At 40.4% G+C, this 16,726-nt stretch overlaps 2 long non-coding RNA genes across 2 annotated transcripts in view; one reads left to right on the forward strand and one right to left on the reverse strand.

Annotated features, from left to right (window-relative positions):
- Positions 1 to 16,726, reverse strand: part of LOC141377110 (uncharacterized) — a 149,795-nt gene that overhangs the window by 122,109 nt on the left and 10,960 nt on the right. The window lies entirely within an intron of this gene.
- The window catches only part of LOC141377107 (uncharacterized), a 477,282-nt gene continuing 465,263 nt past the window's right edge, over positions 4,708 to 16,726 (forward strand). The window contains exon 1 of the long non-coding RNA XR_012389114.1: positions 4,708 to 4,990. This is a non-coding gene — a long non-coding RNA (uncharacterized lncRNA). The remainder of the gene's footprint in view (positions 4,991 to 16,726) is intronic.

Below are 16,726 nucleotides of genomic sequence, written 5' to 3' on the forward strand. Positions count from 1 at the left end.
ATTTTCATGGTAGAAGATGATGAATTTACGCGTTGTACAGCATTTCAGGTGCTGCGAAATGGAGCAGGATATTGGTCTCATGCATTCGCTTAATGCAAAATTTGCATTTAAGATCTCGCCAAGCTTCAATTTTGGAACACAGCGACATATGGCATGAGATTGTGTTTCAAGTCTGCCGTAATGGTATGAATGGAAGTCAATGGGCAAAAATTGCAGTGTGACCATGGCTTCACCTACCAATGCAAACCTGCCGTCAAAGATCAACAAATATAATCATTATTAAGATGTTTAAAAGACAAAAGTGTTTGAAGATCAGAATATCAGATTAGTTTGTGCATTTTTGCAGAAAAAAAAGAAAGAAAAACATTGCATGCTTAAATCACACTGCACTGTTGGGTTTGCAGCATTGGGCCATGACACGCCCCACTTTCGGTTAAAGTCTACCTCCGAATTGTTTCCAAAAATGCATCATAATGGGGGTGGAGCTCCGCGATCAGAGGCAGGAGTGGGCGTGGCCAGCAGAACATGGGAGAAAGAGGGGAACAAACAACTTTAGAGTTTACAAAGTTAAAATGCAAAGAAATGAACAGTAATTTAATGGCCTGCTACATTTGTCATTTGTAATTTCATATACACACAACCACAATTTATATCATTATAAAGATAATCATGTTCATAAACACTATAAATGAGGACTACCCCCTTAATCCCCGGGTTTGAATGCAGACTCAGTGCAGCAGGTCTCTTGCCCTGCCTATTTTAACCATTAACCCTGCTGGCAATCTGGAGGATTTAGGTGAACACAGCAGCACGGCGATGTGTCTAAATGTGAATGAACTCCACTGATAAAGGACAAAGTCTGCCATTCTCTTGCTTGCTGCACACAAATAGCTTTGCTGTATCGACCCTGACAGGATCGTGAGGAAAACATGCAACAAACCCCATGGATAATCAAAACAAACACATATGACCCTTCATGAATGGCTGAATACTGTATGCCGTGGGTCGGTGGACGCGGTCTCACCCAGTCATCAACATAGGGTCTCACAGCTTAACAGGTCTGTCATGAATAATTAAGAAGCCGGCTCTTCTCATAGGATAAGAAAACTCGGCTATTAATAATAATGAGAAACTGACGCGTCATCTTTGCACTTGCAGTTTTGTCACCAATTTTGATCCCGCCCCCAAAATCATTTTAAGCATGAAAGATGAAATTAGCTGAAAAAAGCTTAAAATTATCTAGCTTTGCCCAGAATTAAAGCTAACAAATGCCAACACTGTCTTAACTGATGCTCAACACACATATATCTGTTAAAATCTCAAAATAAGTACTCAAGGGTTTCTTGATCCTTTAAGCTAAGTTGTTGAGGGGCCTACTAAAGTATTTAAAACTTACTTGTGAAAGGGTCAACTGTTTGTGTTTCAGAATAGCTTCAGTAGCCTTAGAAACTGAACCTGGCAACTATGGTATGAGAAGATTTATTCCTGAGACATGTTTGAGATCTTCTGGCCAACCACAACATACTCTGTCAGCTAATAAGAACACTGTGGGATTTTCAGAGGGAGGGCCTTTATAGAAACCGTAAGTCATTCTGAGCGTTTCACACAGACAGAGAATAGAGGTTAGGCAATCATTTACTCTGTGACGTTTTTATTGATGTATTTATTTATCTCTCTCACTCATTCACACACTTTCCTTCAGTTTAGTCCCTGATTACACCACAGGGGAATGAACCGCCAATTACTCTGGCACGTGTTTTATGGGGCAGATGCAACCCAGCACTTACAGTACGCATTTATCTGTACATTATTTATTTGTTTGTTTATTTATTTGTTCGTTTATTCATTCATTTATTTGCACATTCAATTTTCTGGTACATCCAAACCATAAACAAAAATAATCAAAATAAAACAAAATAAAAGCTCAGCAATTCTAGAAACATGTAGTATATTCTAATATAAGCCAAGAGTGCAGTTTCAAAATGTTATTAAAAACAAAATAATAAATTAAATTTGCAAAGTACAGTACTGAGCAAAAGTCCTAAGCACTATACCAGATTTGCAAAAAATATACAATCAATTAGTTTATTACTTAATAAAAACAAACAAAAAATATAGGAAATATGTGCAAAAAACAAACAAATAATAACGGCACAACATTTCCTCCTCAAGCAAGAGTGTATGTTTAATGTGGCTTCTCTTGGCACCAAGGACAGCTTGATTACTTTAGTTCTAATTGTCCTGACATTTTCTGAAACAATGTGCTGTGTAATATCAGGTTTTTTTTTAGCGCTTTCCAGAGATCTTCTTTAGGTTTAGAGTGTCATTTCTTGTCATTCATCTCCTTTTTCTTACCAGGTTATTTTATACAGTCTCTATAACATTCAGGTCTGGACCCTGTGGAGGCCATTTTATGACTGTCTGGGTTTCATCAGCTGTTTTCTTTCCCCAAATAGGATTTCACTAATTTAAATCAAATCACTTTTATTGTCACATTAATGAAGGGATTAAGCCAAAAAGAGAATGGATGGTCACATCAGCAGCAGCACATGTACTTCGACGAGTGTAAAGCTTAGGTGATGGCTCCAGACAGTGCAAAATACAACCACGTACTCCCAAAAAACAATATACAATTAGCCATGCTGACAGTAATTCATAGAAGACGATGAATAGGTGTACGCATAGTCTGACTGTTGGTGGAAAATTATAGTAGGCAATATTTTATAGTAATCGGCGTATCATTATCATGCTGAAAATGAAACTATTACCACTGAAGTCCTTTCTGAAATGAATGGTATAATAGATTTAAACCTATCTTTACTCAGCATTCAAAATACCATCAATTAAGACAATATTGCTAACAATACTGATAGAAATGCAGCTCAAACCAGGACAAACATTCTCTCTATAACATTGTCTGTCGCCTGTCTTAAATAAACCACGATGATTCAAACTCTAACCTAATCTCTATACTACCAAACCATACACCAGCTGAAATATTCTTTATTCACCCTGTATAAATCTCGACTTTACAAAAAAATTTACAAAAAATTGACACTTATGACTGGTTTTGTGGTAAAGGATCACATACTGTAAATCTAATATACAAGGCTGACTTAAAACCTTTTCACAGTACAGTAGATCTCTAAAATATACAGTAGGAGTCAACATTTGAAGTGGATCATCAGCTTTCATCAAATCTATCCTAAAACAATCAAACACCCATTCTTATCTTAGTGAAGTTTATTCATAAACTAATTTCGAGAGGATCACATGCTTATGATTTATCACGGCCGGTCTCGAATTGGCTAATCAGTATCTTTCAATCATTCGAGCCCTAAGCTACTATAAATAACCACAGTCTTCAGTTCACTTTATCTTCGTGCGGAAGAAACCCCCCTCCTCCCCTTTTTCTCCTCCTTTACCTCTGACTGGGCGGCACGGCGGCCCAGTGGTTAGCACTGCAAGCCACACAGCAAGAACACCGCCGGCCCTGGTCCCTCAGGACCGGTGGGTGTTTTTGTGTGGAGTTTGTATGTTCTCCCCGTGTCTGTGTGGGTTTTCCCCGGGTTCTCCGGTTTCCTCCGACCATCCAAAGACATTCAACATACATAACAACCAAGCAATTATCTAACCCTCGTGTTCCCTTAGCTACCGCAGCGGGGGAGTTCTGAGATCCACCGAGCTCAGGCTCCCCTCTCGCTCTGCCAAACAGGAGGAAGCCCCAGACTCGAGGAGTCCTTGAACTGGAGGCTCAGCATGCCAAACAAACTTTTATAAATCATCAGCTAAGTGTGAACTCTTGAAGGACAATTTAGAAAAAAAAAATCTTATTTGAAATGTTGACTACTGTATACGCAACATCCTCAAAACCAACAATCGTTTTGACCATTCAAGTCAAAATGAGCCTCAATCTTAGGCCGTACTCACACTAGGTACAGTTGCCTCGATCCGGGCCAAAGCACGCTTGTCCCCCCTCCCGTCTCCCCCGACGGCCCGCGCTCACACCATATCGGGCCTCGGCACGCTTACGTCATCGCTGCTGCGCTGTTCAGAAGCGCTCTCTATGGCAAGCCTTTTTAGCATTTAAATCTTTGTTCTGACTCCATAAATATATTTAGAGATATCTCTAATTATATTTTGACTAGTCATAATTATAATTCGACTAGTCAGAATAACAATTAGAGATATCTGCAATTGCAATTGTACTAGTACGAAATCAGATTGGAGATATCTGCAAATATATTATGACTAGTCATATTCCTCCATTGACTTCCATTGAAAAATATTTGCAGATATCTCTGAGTTTTGACTCGTCACAATTGTAATTAGAGATAACTCTAACTGAGTTTTTACTAGTCATAATACATTTGGAGATGTCTTTAATTTGTCATATTTAGAGATATTTACAAATATATTTGAAGATATCTCTAATTAATTTAGTCGAATTACAGTTTTAGATATCTTGAATTGGATTTGACGAGTCAAAAAAGTCAATGGAGGAATATGACTAGTCATAATATATTTGCAGATATCTCCAATCTGATTTCGTACTAATACAATTGTAATTGCAGATATCTCTAACTGTCATTCTGACTAGTCGAATTATAATAATGACTAGTCAAAATATAATTATATCTCTAAATATATTTATGGATAGTCAGAACAAGGTTTAAATGCTAAAACAGCTTGCCATACGCTCTCACCCAGTAGCACAGTGGAGATTTCTCTAGTTAACTCTAGTTAATGTTATATCCTTTCAGTCGTTTGTCATGCAGTGACATGCAGTCAAATATTTCGCTAAACAGTCCTTAGGGATGCGGGGACACGCAGTCAGATATTTCGCCGAACAGATCCGCCACTTTTGGCGCTTATAAACAATCATAAAGCTCTCGTGCTGCAGGAATGAGGAGGTCTGAAGGCGCGCAGCTGGCGTGCTGTGAGGAGTTTGCGTCTTTAATAAACTACGGCAGTTTGCGATCACTGAACAGTAATAATTAATAAATCCATATGAAACAGCCCCTTAAAAGTCACGTCTCGCTTTCGGGCTTTGGCGCGTTTTGCACTCACACACAAGCGTACCGCGCCAAAGCCCAAGTGAACCGCGCTCAGGCACACCTCTTCCAACCTTGCCAGGGCCGGCCAAGTGAACCGCGCTTGAGCCCGATTCAGCGCACTCACACTTCTCAAACGATCAGGGAAACGGGCCTGGGCACGGTACGGATGGCATAGTGTGAGTAGGCCCTTATTTAATCCAAATAAAAATAAGCTTTTAATGCTCAAATTAATGTGGAGTTTTTGAACACTGCATTAAGACTCTGAGCTTGCATGTAGAGGGTCCAAACTGGAGGTTTATCACATGCAATTTGAATGAAGACATCCATTAATCCGGTTGTTATCATGCTTTATGTATAGCTTGCTTTTTATATCATGTTTCTGGTCATTTTGCACTTTATTGCATTTATTCGGGATTCACTGAAATCAAGAATTGCTTGCAGTGAAATGCACTTCAACCAGGCTGAACTTCATCAGCTATGCAGTTTCTTCATGTACTCTACTGAGCAGGCTTTATGTAGAAAAAAAAACATCATCTTTCCCCATATTTACTCCTGCTTTCTTCCATTTCTCCTGGGACCACTGTAGTTTATGGGAGGCATATTCAATATGCATAATGAGGGATTTAAAAAAAAATGGCTACACAATGGAACAGTGACCAGCCAGATCAGCAGCTTTAAAGTCTAAACAAAACTGCATTGGTTTCTAATGCAAGAATAAAAAAAAATATCGATGTGTATGTGTGAGTATATGAGCAATATCGCACGAGTAGCAGAGCGATACGGCTGTATATCAGAACTGGTGGGAGGAGTGCCTTAGCGTCCCACAAGTGCTGATATACAGCCATATCGCACTGCTACGAGTGTGATATTGTGTTTCCACAACAGTTCGTCGGCACAATCATATATATAAAAAAAGATAATCAAACACGGCGAGTCTAAAACCCTTTTGTATTAGGAACTACTTTCTTCCGACAATCATTCACATCTGCAGCTGACGTCAGAACAGCAAAAGCCGTTACTAATTCACCAACATTTACAAAAAATAAAAATAAATAAATAAAAAAAATCACAGCATGATTTTGCTCACATTTTAAGATTATACGGCTGAACGTGACATGAAATGCCCTCCATCTACAGAAATATCTCCCTACAGTCTATTACAGTCTGCAGTATTTCTCTTGCCGTCGGTATTGTGACTTGTGCCAAGTGTCCAAGCCTTTACCCTGAGACTTTAAGAAATAAAAAAAAAGGAGACAAACTATTTCATTCTTCCTATTGACCTTTATGTGTTTCACCCAAGTGCTGTTGACCACATACATGCCAGTTAATGACAATGAGTAGGCTAAAGGAAAAGAAAAGCACACTCAAACATCTGTCGCAAAATAAAATGTTACATTATTGAAATAAAACAATGATACAGTGGTAGAGCGACCATCACACACTTCTCAGAGCTTGCAAGAACTGGACTGAGCTCCCCATACATGCTTGCTTACATCTCAAAAGATAAAATAACCACAGAAGAAGTCCTCTTAAAGGGGACATTTATACACAATGCATATCAAACATTAAGCGACTGTTTCAATATCACAATAACCTTCAAAAAAGCAGCGCAACCACTACCACACTGCTGTTGTGTCTGCGATAAGGAGGAACGAGACTGAATCCAGCTTCTTATTTGCAGCTTCTTATTGACTCATCCGGTCCACCTTAAAATTTTGAAGCTTGTGTTTTTAATGCCGAGTTCAGACTGCACGATTTTCAAACTAGTCATGTCACAGATGTTTTCACACTGCATGACTACCTGGGCTAGCGTTTCGTCGCTGCTTTGTTTACACTGCAAGATGGATCGGCGACAGGGACATTCACATTGCATAACTTTACTATAGGAAGAATCGCCGACAACTTCGTCCAAACTACGTCTCACAGCCAAAAACACGTAGTTTATCTTTTGTTATTAACTACATAATGAGAAAGAAGCCTTTATTGGGGTAGAACATGTACATGTTTGCTCATCTGGGTTTAAAGGGAATTAGCCATTTCTCCTCAACGTTGATAATAAACTAATTTCTTTCTGTATGAAACGTCAAACGGACACATTTGCTCCTGAGTCCTGTCAAACCTCCACTAGTTTTTCCTCCAATTCAAATAAACCGAAAAAGAGCGATTTTAACTTCTCCCCCAGCCTCCCGCTGGCCTGCAGCAGGTAAACACGCACACACACACAAGTGAAAGCTGCTCTCATTGGCTGTAGGCGATCGCTGATGTTATTTGCAGTCAAAACTCAATTCACACGGCATGATTTCAATCGCCGACAGCTCCAGATATTTAGCATACCAAATATCTCGCAGGCATCGGCGACTCATCTGCGATTCTCTCAGATCACGTCTTTGATCGTTCATACTGTGTGATTGTCACTCACGTGCACGAGCAGCGATTTGCCTGTGATTTCAGCCATTTGACGGCGATTTCTCAAAACCTGTCGGCGAGCCAAAATCGGGCTAAAATCACGCAGTCTGAACTAGGCATAAGCTTGGCGGTCAAGAAAACACACAACAATTTTAATTTAAGCAAGGACTTATTATGCAGTCCTGGAACCATCTTGTGGATAGACAACATCAACCGTCTTAGGTCTACTACACTATGGCAGGCTAATGGCCGCCGACGAGCTCTCTCGGAAATTGTAAATATTTAAAAATCGGCACTATTCTTACAAACAAACTTACAAATTAAAAGATGCGAATGACTGCACCAGGATTCGTTGACGTCAGAGTACGGTACGTTTAGCTAGTGTGAATTTGTCTTCTAAACTCGGGTGCACACTCATGAACCGTACCCGAGTCTGCCTGAAAGAGGTGGTGTTGGGTATGGTTTACGCAAACTCTGGTCCGGTTCACTTCTGGTATGAATGCAATTGTACCAAATAACAGAAGTGAACCATCAAATGTACAACAACAAACTATCCTTTGCATAACGTTCATTCTTGTGTGTGTGTGTGTGTGTGTGTGTGTGTGTATTATGTACTGTACCTTGCTGACAAGCGGGACTGAGCCATGGTAAGCACAGTGATAATGTCTGCTTGTCTCTTAATGTCTATATTGTCTATAATGTCTGCTTGTTCTGCACACACCGCGTTATGTTCTCAACATTTATAATAATTTTTTTTGCGGCAGATTAACTCGAGTCACTTTTTGTATCTCCAAAGCCAAAAGGTTCATTAAAAATGAAAAGACCGTGATGTGCAGATGTCATTTTATATTGGCGCTTTGCTTTCATGTCCGTCACGCGGCAAACGGTGTACACAAAACAGCGGTTTGATGACGCAAGCATACCGGGTTTCAGAACGAAAAAAGACAGTGTGAACACAAACCAACTGAGAGGGTGGCAAGGGGGGACAATTGAACTTAGGTACGGTCCAGGCAATTGAGCCAAGTGTGAAAGCACCCTAAATTGGCTGTAGTGTGTGAATGAGTATATGGGTGTTTCCCTATACTGGGTTGTGACTGAAAGGAAATCCGCTGCATAAAACATATGCAGGAATAGCTGGTGGTTCATTCCGCTGTGGTGATCCCTGATAAATAATGGACTAAGCCGAAGAAAAATGAATGAATGACTGATGCTTTGAATCACTTTAGTGACCTGGGCGTTTCAAAACGTTTTAGAGCAGTGTCTCGAAACATCTGAAGTTCGGGATCTCCACACTGCGTCAAAATGTCAGCTTCTCTTTAGCCATCTCTATGAGGGACTACTCACTGTATGTGTTATAAGAGACTATTGCTGTCCTTTGATAAACTAGTGATGTTCTGTCAGAGACTTGTCCTGTTTGATCTCCATTGTATATTTCATAAGAAGGCCTACTGAACGTGGGACCTTAGCATTACCAGTCTAGCTTCAATAACCAGTACTTCTGTATGTCTTACAGAATAACAGCAAGCAACTAATACAAAGTATCTATAAAGTAAACAGGGTCGGATTTTGATTTTATGTTGACTTGAATTTAAGATGAAAGTTTGAACAAAGTGCCTTCAGCAAAACTAGTCCTCATTACTGCGTTTTGTTGTCGAATGCATTTAAACGTAGAAGGGGGATGCTCTTATGATCCGACGCATGAAAGTGTGGTATGATAAGACGTCATGACATCAGAGATGATTGTGAGTGTACGGTTTATGCGGAGCTCTATGTGAGGAGCATGCAGCAGGCCTCAGGGCGGACTGTTTGATGTGAGCCTGGAAAATGGATTATCTGGTGGCAGGAGAGAGAATGGGACCGTCCAGGCGCTCGAGGCAGGCTTCACACCCCAATCCAGCAGGCCACCCTGAAGGACGCACAGCCTGCAGGAACACACACATCTTTCACGCGGACTTGTGTTAATGCTCACTTTGTCACCCAAACAGGTCAGGAAAGATAATCAATAACCTTTGATAGCTACTATTAGGATTTTAACAAGCTTTTCCTCACGCTGCACTGCACAGAACCAAGCACCTGTTTAGCTCCACATGATCTTCCCTCTCTTATAGGCCTTTTCTAATCTTAGCATCTTTTAGAAACCTCAATCCATCAGCTAATAAAAAAAAACGTAACAACTTTTAAGTTCAGAATAGATGCACAATAGACTGTGCATCAGGAAAGTATTCATAGCGCTTCTCTTTTTCCACAGTGTTATGTTAGTCTTATTTTAAAATGGGTCAAAATAATTTATTTCCTCAATATTCTACACACAATACTCCATAATGACAATGTGAAAAGTTTTTTAAATTTGTTGCAAATGTATTAAAAATAAATCTGAAAAATCACATGTGCATTAGTATTCACAGCCTTTGCTCAACACTTTGTTGATGCACCTTTGGCAGCAATTACAGCCTCAAGTCTATTTGAATATGATGCCACAAGCTTGGCACACCTATCAATGGGAATTTTTGCCCATTCCTCTTTGCAGTACCTCTCAAGCTCTATCAGGTTGGATGGGAAGCGACGGTGTAAAGCCATTTTCAGATCTCTCCAGAGATGTTAAATAGGCCTTAGGCCTGGGCTCTGGCTGTGCCACTCAAGGACAACCACTGAGTTGTTGTGAAGCCACTCCATTGACATTTTGGCGGTGTGCTTTGGGTCATTGTCCTGCTGAAATACGAACCGTCGCCCCCCTCTGAGACCAAGAGCACTCTGAAGCAGGTTTTCATTCAGGATGTCTCTGTACATTGCTGCATTCATCTTTCCCTCTATCCTGACTAGTCTTCTAGTTCCTGCTGCTGAAAAACATCCCCACAGCATGATGCTGCCACCACCATGCTTCACTGTAGAGATGGTACTAGCCTGGTGATGAGCGTTGCCTGGTTTTCTCCAAATGTAACACCTGGCATTCATTCAAAAGAGTTAAATTTTAGTCTCATCATACCAAAGAATTGTGTTTCTAACGGTCTGAGAGTGCTTCAGATTCCAGGCAGGGAGTGCCTTCCGCCTACCATACAGGCCTGAATGGTGGATTGCTGCACAGATGGTTGTCCTTCTGTAAGGTTATCCTCTCTCCACAGAAGAACACTGGAGCTCAGACAGAGTGACCATCAGGTTATTGATCACCTCCCTGACTAAGGCCCTTCTCCCCTCATCACTCAGCTTAGATGGCTGGCCAGCTCTAGTCTTCCTTCCGTCCTGGTGGTTCCAAACATCTTCCAGTTACTGATGATGAAGGCCACTGTGCTCACTGGAATTTTCAGAACAGCAGAATTTTTTCTGTAACCTTCCCTAGCCTTGTGCCTCGAGACAATCCTATCTCGGATGTCTACAAACAATTCCTTTGTCTTCATGCTTAGTTTGTGCATTGACATGCACTGTCAACCCTGGGACCTTATATAGACAGGTGTGAGCCTTTTCAAATCGTGTCCAATCAACTGATTTTAGCGCAGGTAAACTCCAATTAAGCTGCTGAAACATCTCAAGAATGATCAGTGGAAACAGAATGTACCTGAGCTGAATTTAGAGCTTAACGGCAAAGACTGTGAATACTGATGCACATGTGATTTTTCAGTTGTTTTATTTTTAATACATTTGCAACACTTTCAAATAATCTTTTTCACATTGTCATTATGGGGTATTGTGTGTAGAATTTGGAGGATAAATGAATTTAATCAATTTTGGAATAAGGCTGTAACATAATAAATTGTGGAAAGAAATGAAGCACTATGAATACTTGGTAGGAGGAAACCGGGGAGCCCAGGGGTCGAACCAGTGGAGTTTCTGCTGTGAGGCAACTTGCCGCCCTTCAGGAGAAGAGGAGGGGTAGGGCTGGAAGGGGGGATTCTTTAAGACGAAGATGACTTAGGTGGAAAATTAATAGTAAGTCGGGTGCGGGACCACCCATGCTCAATTATAAGCATGTGATTCTCTTGAAATTAGTTTATAAATAAAGCGCACAAAGAATAGCAATGTATACCATAAGAACATACTACAACAAATGTACTTATTTGATGGCTACTCTAAATTTAAAAACAAATTGCTATAAATTCCATTGATTAAATGAAAAATGGGTGAATCAATGGTTCACTGTCGCCTCACAGCAAGAAAGTCACTGGTTTCAAGTCCCGGCTGGGTCAGTTGGCATTTCTGTGTAGAGTTTGCATGTTCTCCCCATGTTCATGAGGGTTTCCTCCCAGTGCTCCAGTTTTTCCCAGAGTCAAAAGACATGAGCTATAGGTGAGTTGAATAAACTAAATTGGCCTTAGTGTATATGTGTGAATAAGTGTGTAGATGTTTCCCAGTACTGGGTTGCAGCTGGAAGGGCATCCATTGTGTAAAACATTCATTCATTCATTCATTTTCTTTTCGGCTTAGTCCCTTTATTAATCCGGGGTTGCCACAGTGGAATGAACTGCCAACTTATCCAGCACGTTTTTACGCAGCGGATGCCCTTCCAGCCGCAACCCACCTCTGGGAAACATCCACACACACTCATTCACACTCATTCACTACGGACAATTTAGCCTTACTCAATTCAGCTGTACCGCATGTCTTTGGACTGTGGGGGAAACCGGAGCGCCCGGAGGAAACCCACGCGAACGCAAAGATAACATGCAAACTCCACACAGAAACACAAACAGACCCAGCCGAGGTTCGAATTAGCGACCTTCTTGCTGTGTTTAAAACATTTGCTGGAATAGTTGCCGGTTCATTCCACTGTGGCAACCCATAATGTATAAAGGGACTAAACCAAAGGACCATGAATGAATGAACGAATATATTAAAACTATGATATATTCAGTAAGCAGGATGATAGGAATCCCAAAAACTTGTCCAGTTTTTAAAAGCAGGTATTACATAAGTGTTGCTTAAAGTGTTTGTTGCTCAGCAATACATGTTCCCTTGGCCTTCAGTTGGACCGAGAATCGCAGAACACAAACATCAATAAAACGTGCTGAAACTTTTATAGTTTCAAAGCCGGCAATCTCACACAGTTTGACAACCGCCGACAGAACTTCTCCATTCTGGATATCAGCTCAAAACCTCCACATACTATAAGCGAAGCTTGCTTTCTGAACACATCTAAATCCAATTTACAACATCTGCCGATTGTCAGATCATTAAAATAATTGTTCCCTTTTCAGCTCTATTTCCCCCTCAAACCGTCTTAAAAGCTCATCGGAGTTTTTTCTCCTTTCTCTTTAAATTATGCGTTCACTTAGAACACATAACGCTAATGACAATAATTAACTAAAGATGGAGTCTGAATAATTACAGACGCTGAAGGGAATGAAGTTCTTGCATTCGGCTTCCATTTAAGGCTGATCAAGCTGTATTGTGTTTTTAATTCCGGATCGTCTCGCTGGCGCTTGTAGGACATCTCCAGAGGTCAGGTTTGATGGGTGTTGGGGCACCACGCTGAAAAAAAAAAAAAGTTTGTTTTTTTTTCGTTTGTGGTTCATGTTTTTTTTTTCTCTCTCTTTTTTCTAAACTTTTAGGCTGGTTTGATTGATGACCTTCACAAGGCCAGGAGACACAGGGGATGATGTCACTTCCCCCCTGCTGTGGCACGAGGGCTGGGTGAGAGGTGTGCGGTGACCCAGGTGGGTTTAATCTCCCCCTCGCAGAGATTCAATAAGTCCTCATTACCGAGCCTCGGGTCTGGCTTCATTTGAGAACGTCACAGTTAACAATGTTATACAGTGGCCAGATGAAGAGGTAATGTAGCCTCTGCCATTCACCGAATAATTCATCATCTGAAATCTTAGAACGCCGCTGACATGCGCTTTGGTTTCCACCAGCAGCGGCGTTTGAGGAGAGCTCATCTCATTGTGAATGTGTGTGTAACTTCAGCCACAGCCTCATGCTGTGCGGTTATACAGTAGACGTTGGTTCTGTGTCCTTGTCGAGCCGGAGTTTGGCTTCTGTCCATCCTGGAATTTGCTTTGTGGTCAAGAAGACCAGACTGAGAAATGACCACCCGCCAGCAGTAGCTGCAGCACTGACAGGTCTGCATTTGCACTGCAGAGCTTGAGCATCGATTCCGATTTTGTGACTATATTTGTTTTTTGATTACCCGCTTATATCTTTTCTTAACCCTTGATGTTTTCATTCACTCTGGGGTGATTGAGCATTGACTTTTGGTGACAAGCTGATTTTGACACATGCTTTGACAATTCACTCAAATTTACTACCCTTTCGTTATGTTGGTGGCTGTTTTTGCCCCATTGTCTTCTATCATAAGAACAATTTTTGATTCCAAAGCCATGACAGCATATAATCATGCATTTTCCCTGAGGTAAAATTTTCTTATTTTTATTCTTGATCATTAGTTGCAGAGCAAAAAAAATTGCAAACATAGTAAGTTTATCTATACTTACACACACACACACAAGCTAAAATCTGCTGTTTAACTTTACATAATTCCATATAAACCCAGAAACTTGTTCCCCACAGGCCTATCTAAAGGGTTACTGGTGCCAACTGAAGATCAACAGTAAAAGATAACACATTTTACCTCTTCCAAACAGGAAAAACCACCAACAATTAAGAATGCATTGCTATATGCTGTCATGGCTTTGTAATCAAAAAGTGTCATTATAATGGAAGTCAATGGGGTAAAAACAGCCACCAACATAGCAAAGGGGAGTCTATTTGAACAACACGCAAGAGTTAAAAGTAATGTAATGTGTATTTATAAAGCACATTTAACGTGTTTGGCCATACACCAAAAGCACTTCACAATCATGAGGGGGGTCTCTCCGCACCACCACCAGTGTATGGCATCTACTTGGATGATGAGACGGCAGCCACAGGACAACAGCGACAGTATGATCACCACACACCAGCTATTGGTGGAGTGAAGAGACAGTGTTAGAGCCAATTCGGTGGATGGGGATGATTGGGAGGCCATGATTGTAAGGGCCGATTGAGGGACTTTGGCCAGGACACCCATACTCTTTAAGAAAAGTGTCATGGAATTTTTGAATGACCACAGAGAGTCAAGACCTCGGTTTAACGTCTCATCCAAAAGACAATGCCCTGTATTTAATGTCTGCAGTTACACTGAAATAGGCAAAGATGCATTGAATTGGAAAAAAATGGTAATGACAATATAAAAAGCTTTTTTTGTCCTTTTAAATGAGATTGAAGGTTTGGAAAGCATCAGAGTTGATGTCATTTGCTACTGTTTTTAATGACAGGTCAATGATTGACAGGTGAAAATCTGATCTACCTGTTTACACTACTGACATGAGGGCAGGTATCTGATTTATATTATATGAACGAGGCCTGAATGTTGTCTGAGTAAATCGGGATCCATGTGATTTGTTTTCCTGCTTCTACACTACAGTTCTACACTTCAAATTTCTGCTGGAAATAAGATTATCCGGGAACCTTTGGCATGCTCTTTTCAACAAGCTTCAACAGTCTGAAATGTTCTTTCAAAATAAGCGTATTTTTATTAATAATAATGATAAATCCTTACATGTAGCAGCATCCACCTGGATGACGCGATGACTGCCATATTATGCTAGATTGGTGGAGAGAAGACAGAGTGATGAAGCCAAATATGGGGATGGTTAGGAGGCCATTATAGACAGTATTCAAGCCCCTACTTTTTATTCAAAAGACATCCTGGGATTTTTAATGACGACAAAGAGTCAGGACCTTGGTTTAAGGTCTCATCTGAAAAATAGTGCTTACTGAACAGTATAGAGTCCCCATCAATATACTGAGGCGTTAAGACCCACACAGACCACAGGTTGAGCGCCCCCTGCTGGCTTCACTAACACCACCTCCAACAGCAACCAAGTTTTCCCATGTGGTCCAGGTTCTGACCGGGTGCAGCCCTGCTTAGCTTCAGTGGGTGAGCATTTGAGAGTTGCAGAAAGCCAGCTACCAGCATGCTTTTGTGTTTTCGACTCTGGGGTGATTTTAAGTCTTAATTTGGCCACAACTTCAGCAAATGGAACAAATCTGATTTTGACACATATTTTGGAAATTTTGGAAAAATTAAAAAATGTGTTATGTTGGTGGCTGTTTTTGCCCCATTGACTTCCACATGACTTCCATATGCAAAGCCACGACAACATATAATCAAGCATTCTTGATTGTTTCTGGTTTTCCCTGTTGGGAAGAGGTCATTTATTTATTTTTTAATTGTTGATCATCAGTTGCAATGCAAAAAAGTGTAAACGGGGTAAGTGTATTCATGCATACACTGTAATCTTCTGTTTTACTCCATAGAACCCTTTAAAAATAAGATTGAAGCTTTTTTCCAATGGGCCTATGTAAAAGGTTAAAGATGCCAACTGATGATCAACAGGAGAAAAAAAAACACCTATAATTAAGAATGCATGATTATATAGTGTCATGATTTGATATAATGGAAGTCAATGGGGCAGAAACAACCACCAACATAACAAAAGGGTAGTTAATTTGAGCACTAAACAAGGTTTAAAGTGACTCGTATTTGATGTCTGCATTTACACTGAACACGGCGAAGATGCAATGACTCTGAAATGAAAGCATCAGAGTTTAGGTCATTTGCTACTGTTTTTAATGACGTGTGACTCGAATTTAAAATCCGATTTACCTGTTCACACTGCTGACATAATGGCACGTATCTGACTCATTTCCATTTTCTCATATGAACGAGGCTTCCATAAATGTTATCGGAGTAAATCAGAATCCATGTCAAGTTTTTTCCTGCTTCACTACAGTTTAAATATTTAAATTTCTACTTTATTTTGATGGTCCATTTGAGTATTAATAGACTGTCTGCTTAATATCTGCTGACATGCTCCTTCAACAGACATTTAACTGACTATCTGCTTGTTAAGTGTGACGTCACGCGAAGGGGCTTCCGGGTCCAAGCGCTCTATTCAACTGAATGGGGAGACTCATGAAATGGTAATAATAAACGTTTACAAAGCGATTTAATGCTTTCGAAAATCACGATCACAGTATATATGTCCATGCCTAATATCCGATGTCAGAAAGTGATTCATTTTTTTTTAAATTGTTACATTTTTGGTATTTGTTATGCAGCAAGCCCAGAGATTGTTCTGTACACTATGATTTTATATAAAATTAACTTTAATGTGTGATAGGAATAAAACGCGATCATAAACGAATGATTTCTCCACTCAAATGAATGGCGGCTCGGACCCGGAAACAGTATTACATACGTCATCACTTAACAAGCGGATAAGACACTT

This window comes from Danio rerio, chromosome 13 (genome assembly GCF_049306965.1).
Source record: "Danio rerio strain Tuebingen ecotype United States chromosome 13, GRCz12tu, whole genome shotgun sequence".
Classification (NCBI taxonomy): Eukaryota; Metazoa; Chordata; class Actinopteri; order Cypriniformes; family Danionidae; genus Danio; species Danio rerio.